The sequence below is a fragment of the Gorilla gorilla genome, chromosome 20 (assembly GCF_029281585.2).
Source record: "Gorilla gorilla gorilla isolate KB3781 chromosome 20, NHGRI_mGorGor1-v2.1_pri, whole genome shotgun sequence".
Classification (NCBI taxonomy): Eukaryota; Metazoa; Chordata; class Mammalia; order Primates; family Hominidae; genus Gorilla; species Gorilla gorilla.
The window spans coordinates 26783232-26789243 of NC_073244.2; the positions used below are offsets into that span (position 1 = coordinate 26783232).

The 6012-nt window shown below is 40.8% G+C and overlaps 2 pseudogenes; both read left to right on the forward strand.

Annotated features, from left to right (window-relative positions):
- Positions 1 to 2333: 2333 nt before the first annotated feature.
- LOC129528944 (endogenous retrovirus group K member 19 Rec protein-like) lies at positions 2334 to 4694 on the forward strand (annotated as a pseudogene).
- LOC134757720 (endogenous retrovirus group K member 5 Env polyprotein-like) lies at positions 2685 to 3755 on the forward strand (annotated as a pseudogene).
- Positions 4695 to 6012: the final 1318 nt, after the last annotated feature.

Below are 6012 nucleotides of genomic sequence, written 5' to 3' on the forward strand. Positions count from 1 at the left end.
GAGGCAAGTTTTCAGACTGTTATATCATTCATTATGTTGATGATATTTTATGTGCTGTAGAAACGAGAGACAGATTAATTTACTGTTATACATTTCTGCAAGCAGAGGTTGCCAACACAGGACTGACAATAGCATCTGATAAGATTCAAACCTCTACTCCTTTTCATTATTTAGGGATGCAGATAGAAAATAGAAAAATTAAGCCACAAGAAATAGAAATAAGAAAAGACACATTAAAAACATTAAATGACTTTCAAAAATTGCTAGGAGATATTAATTAGATTTGGCCAAATCTAGGCATTCCTACTTATGCCATGTCAAATTTGTTTTCTATCTTAAGAGGAGACCCAGACTTAAACAGTAAAAGAATATTAACCCCAGAGGCAACAAAAGAAATTAAATTAGTGAAAGAAAAAATTCAGTTGCACAAATAAATAGAATAGATCACTTAGCCCCACTCCAGCTTTTGATTTTTGCTACTGCACATTCTCCAACAGGCATCATTGTTCAAAATACTGATCTTGTGGAGGGGTCATTCCCTCCCCACAGTACAATTAAGACTTTTACATTGTACTTGGATCAAATAGCTACATTAATTTGTCAGGCAAGATTACAAATAATAAAATTGTGTGGAAATACCCAGACAAAATAGTTGTCCCTTTAAACAAGGAACAAGTTAGACAAGCCTTTATCAATTCTGGTGCATGGCAGATTGGTCTTGCTGATTTTGTGGGAATTATTGATAATCATTACACAAAAACAAAAATCTTCCAGTTTTTAAAACTGACTACTTGGATTTTACCTAAAATTACCAGACATAAACCTTTAGAAAATGCTCTAATAGTGTTTGCTGATGGTTCCAGCAATGGAAAGGCAGCTTACACAGGGCCAAAAGAGTGAGTAATCAAAACTCAGTATCAATCGGCTCAAAGAGCTGAGTTGGTTGTAGTCATTATAGTGTTACAAGATTTTAATCAACCTATTAATATTGTATCAGATTCTGCATATGCAGTACAGGCTACAAGGGGTGTTGAGACAGCTCTAATTAAATATAGCATGGATGATCAGTTAAACCAGCTGTTCAATTTATTACAACAAACTGTAAGAAAAAGAAATTTCCCATTTATATTACTCATATTTGAGCACACACTAATTTACCAGGGCCTTTAACTAAAGCAAATGAACAAGCTGACTTCCTAGTATCATCTGCATTCATAAAAGCACAAGAACTTTGTGCTTTGACTCATGTAGATACAGCAGGATTAAAAAACAAATTTGATGTCACATGAAAACAGGCAAAAAATATTGTACAACCTTGCACCCAGTGTCAAGTCCTACACCTGCCCACTCAAGAGGCAGGAGTTAATCCCAGAGGTCTGTATCCTAATGTGTTATGGCAAATGGATGTCACGCATGTACCTTCATTTGGAAGATTATCATGTGTTCATGTAACAGTTGATACTTATTCACATTTCATAAGGGCAACCTGCCAGACAGGAAACAGTACTTCCCATGTTAAAAAACATTTATTTCCAGGTGCGGTGGCTCATGCCTGTAATCCCAGTACTTTGGGAGGCCGAGGCAGGTGAATCACCTGAGGTCAGGAGTTCGAGAACAGCCTCAACATGGAGAAACTCTGTCCCTACTAAAAATACAAAATTAGGCAGGTGTGGTGGTGCATGCCTGTAATCCCAGCTACTCGGGAGGCTGAGGCAGGAGAATTGCTTGAACCTGGGAGGCAGAGGTTGCGGTGAGCCGAGATCATGCCATTGCACTCCAGCCTGGGCAACAAGAGTGAAACTGTGTCTCAAAAAAAATAAAAATAAAAAACTATTATCTTGTTTTGCTGTAATGGGAGTTCCAAAAAAAAAAAAAAAAAATTAAAACTGACAGTGGGCCAGAATACTGTTTTTAAGCTTTCCAAAAATTCTTAAATCAGTGGAAAATTACACATACAACAGGAATTCCCTATAATTCCTAAGGACAGGCCATAGTTGAAAGAAAAAATAGAACACTCAAAACTCAATTGGTTAAACAAAAAGAAGGGGGAGACAGTAAGGAGTGTACCACTCCTCAGATGCAACTTAATCTAGCACTCTATACTTCAAATTTTTAAAACTTTTATAGAAATCAGACTACTACCTCTTCAGAACAACATCTTACTGGTAAAAAGAATAGCCCACATGAAGGAAAACTGATTTGATGGAAAGACAACAAAAATAAGACATGGGAAATAGGGAAGGTGGTAACGTGGGGGAGAGGTTTTGCTTGTGTTTCACCAGGAGAAAATCAGCTTCCTGTTTGGATACCCACTAGACATTTGAAATTCTACAATGAACCTATCAGAGATGCAAAGGAAAGCACCTCCATGGAGACGGAAACACCGCAATTGAACACCATCGACTCATAAGATGAAGAAAAAGGTCATGTCAGAAGAACAGATGAAGTTGCCATACACCAAGAAGCCAGAGCTGCCTACTTGGGCACAATTAAAGAAGGTGACACCGTTAGCTAAAAAAAAGCCTAGAGAACACAAAGGTGACTCAAACTCCAGAGGGTATGCTGCTTGCAGCTTTGATGATTGTATCAATGGTGGTAAGTCTCCCCATTCCTGCAGGAGCAGCTGTGGCTATGTGCCTTTCTGGGCCTATGTGCCTTTCCCGCCCTTAATTCGGGCAGTTTGGATGGATAATCCTATTGAAGTATATGTTAATAATGGTGTATGGGTACATGGCCCTACAGATGATCATTGCCCTGCCAAACCCAAGGAAGAAGGAATGATGATAAATATCTCCACTGGATATCATTATCCTCCTATTTGCCTAGGGAGAGCGCCAGGGTGTTTAATGCCTGCAATCCAAAATTGGTTGGTACAAGTACCTACTGTCAGTACCATCAGTAGATTCACTTATCACATGGTAAGGGAATGTCACTCAGGCCACGGGTAAATTATTTACAGGACTTTTCTTATCAAAGATCATTAAAATTTAGGCCTAAAGGGAAACCTTGCCCCAAGGAAATTCCCAAAGGATCAAAAGACATAGAAGTTTTAGTTTGGGAAGAATGTGTGGCCAATAGTGCAGTGATATTACAAAATGATGAGTTCGGAACTATTATAGATTGGGCACCTCAAGGTCGATTCTAATACAATTGCACAGGACAAACTCAATCGTGTCCCAGTGCACAAGTGAGTCCAGCTGTTCATAGTGACTTAACAGGAAGTTTAGACGAACATAAGCATAAAAAATTACAGTCTTTCTACACTTGGGAATGGGGAGAAAAAGGAATCTCTACTCTGATTGGACTCCAGCGAAGACTCCAAGATGGCGATCGCCACCTCGGATACCCTGACTCAGCATTTCCGGGTTCACCTTTCCTGTTCCCGCCCCCCCCACTAACGCACATGCCCACTAGGGTGTGTCACACTCAGAAGCGTGAAACTCAACCGACCCCACCCCTACCCCGACCACTCCTCACCCAGCATCCATAAAAGCGCGGTGCACCTTTGGCACAGCGCGACTTCCCTGGCCCTCCCCCTGCGGACAAGTGAACCTTGCCGGAGAGCTCAATAAAGAAGATTTTTGCCCTCTTTGTCTCGCCTCTCAGCCTTATTGATCCACGGTGCCCTTCCATTGCCTTTCATACTCCAAGACCAAAAATAATAAGTCCTGTTTCTGGTCCTGAACATCCAGAATTATGGAGGCTTACTGTAGCCTCATGCCACATTAGAATTTGGTCTGGAAATCAAACTGTAGAAACAAGAGATCGTAAGCCATTTTATACTATCGACCTAAATTCCAGTCTAACAGCTCCTTTACAAAGTTGTGTAAAGCCCCCTTATATGCTAGTTGTAGGAAATATAGCTATTAAACCAGACCCCCAAACTATAACCTGTGAAAATTGCAGATTGTTTACTTGCATTCATTCAACTTTTAATTGGCAGCACCGTATTCTGCTAGTGAGAGCAAGAGAAGGCATGTGGATCCCTGTGTCCATGGACCGACCGCGGGAGGCCTCGCCGTCCGTCTGTATTTTGACTGAAGTATTAAAAGACATTTTAAATAGATCCAAAAGATTCATTTTTACTTTAATTGTGTGATTATGGGATTAATTGCAGTCACAGCTCTGGCTGCTGTGGCAGGAGTTGCATTGCACTCTTCTGTTCAGACAATAAACTTTGTTAATGTGGCAAAAGAATTCTACAAGGTTGTGGAATTCACAATCTGGTATTGATCAAAAATTAGCAAATCAAATTAATGATTTTAGACAAACTGTCATTTGGATGGGAGCTAGGCTTATGAGCTTAGAACATCATTTCCAGTTACAGTGTGAATGGAATACGTCAGATTTTTGTATTACACCCCGAGTTTATAATGAGTCTGAGCATCACTGGGACATGTTTAGACGCCATCTACAAGGAAAAGAAGATAATCTCACTTTAGACATTTCCAAATTAAAAGAACTAATTTTTGAAGCATCAAAAGCCCATTTAAATTTGGTACCGGGAACTGAGGCAATCATGGGAGTTGCTGATGGCCTTGCAAATCTTAACCCTGTCACTTGGGTTAAGACCATCAGAAGTACTACTATTATAAATTTCATATTAATCCTTGTGTGCCTGTTCTGTCTGTTGTTAGTCTGCAGGTGTACCCAGTAGCTCCAAAGAGACAGTGACCATCGAGAACGGGCCATGATAACGATGGCGGTTTTGTCAAAAATAAAAGGGGGAAGTGTGGGGAAAAGAAAGAGAGATGAGACTGTTATTATGTCTATGTAGAAAGAAGTAGACATAAGAGACTCCATTTTGTTCTGTACTAAGAGAAATTCTTCTGCCTTGAGATGCTGTTAATCTGTAACCCTAGCCTCAACCCTGTCCTTGCAGAGACAGGCGCTGTGTTGATTCAAGGTTTAATGGATTCAGGGCTGTGCAGGATTACTTTGTTAAACAAGTGCTTGAAGGCAGTATGCCTGTTGAAAGTCATCACCATTCTCTAATCTCAAGTGCCCAGGGACACAATACACTGCAGAAGGCTGCAGGGACCTCTGCCTAGGAAAGCCAGGTATTGTCAAAGGGTTCTCCCCATGTGATAGTCTGAAATATGGCCTCGTGGGAAGGGAAAGACCTGACCATCCCCCAGCCTGACACCCATAAAGGGTCTGTGCTGAGGAGGATTAGTAAAAGAGGAAGGCCTCTTTGCAGTTGAGATAAGAGGAAGGCATCTGTCCCTGGGCAATGGAGTGTCTCAGTGTAAAACCCAATGGTATATTGTATTTACTGAGATAGGAGAAAACCGCCTTAGGGCTGGAGGTGAGAGGTGCTAGCGGCAATACTCCTCTTTAATGCACCAAGATGTTTATATACATGCACATCAAGGCACAGCATCTTTCCTTAAAATTATTTATGACACAGAGACCTTTGTTTACATGTTTTCCTGCTGACCCTCTCCCCACCATTACCCTGTTGTCCTGCCACATCCCCTCTCCAAGATGATAGAGTTAATGATCAATAAATACTGAGGGAAGTCAGAGACCAGTGCTGGCTCAGGTCCTCCGTATGTTGAGCGCCAGTCCCCTGGGCCCACTTTTCTTTCTCTATACTTTGTCTCTGTGTCTCTTTCTTTTCTCAGTCTCTTGTCCCACCTGATGAGAAACACCCACAGGTGTGGAGGGGCTGGCCACCCCTTTAGCTGTATGATAGATAAGTAAAAACAGCACCATCTAATTCATAATGGGAAGGGTGTTTCTTTCCATAAACTGTTCCTAGAGTACACAAAGGATGGAGAATTTTACTAATCACAAATATTTTCCTGGATTATCTATCCATTTTATATTTCCCCATGTATTTTCTTTGTTCTATGCATTTCTTCCATTTGGCTTTTCCTGGGGTGCATCCTATATATTAAACCAGTAAACATAACTACAGTGTTTTTCTGAGTTCTGTGAGTAGCTCTACCAAATTACTGAACTTCCGGGAGGTTTTGGGAGTCTCCAGTTTTCAAACAGTATCTCAGA